Raw genomic sequence first — 606 nt, forward strand, 5'->3', positions numbered from 1 at the left:
TCTCCTAAAAAACATCCAAAACCAGAACCCTGAAAGTGTTATAAACACACTGCTCTGCCTACCACATGAACCATACTTTTTCAGTCTTATTAACATGAAATGTTCTCCTAAATTTCTTATCTTCAAAAAGGCCACAAAGTACATTCACAAAAAGTCAGTCTTAAAGCCATTGCACAAAATGTGAAGTTAAGGTATCCGGAAGTGAATACCACACTGGAGTTTAATTGTCGAAGTCTCACACACCAGCACAGCAATACCCATAGGCAAAGTCTCTTAACAGTATTATAGCAGACATTTTGATAAAGGCCATACATATGACACACTGAAAGTATTAAAAGGTACAGATGACTCAACAGTACAATTTAAAAACTGTATCCTATTAGTACATTTAACCCAAATGAAACCTGGATCTTTATATGAAATACCACTCAGGAAACTAGGTCAGAATAAATTTCTTTGTCAAAATAAGCTTGTTCATTTACAAGTCAATTAAGAACACTGACTGCTGAATCAGAAAGCAGAGAGGGGCCGGGGAGATGGTTCAGTGGAATAAGCGCTTCCCTGGCAATCGCAAGGGCCTGAGTTCAATCCCCAATTCTGCAAAAA

This window comes from Octodon degus, unplaced genomic scaffold (assembly GCF_000260255.1).
Source record: "Octodon degus isolate 3935 unplaced genomic scaffold, OctDeg1.0 scaffold00028, whole genome shotgun sequence".
NCBI lineage: Eukaryota > Metazoa > Chordata > Mammalia > Rodentia > Octodontidae > Octodon > Octodon degus.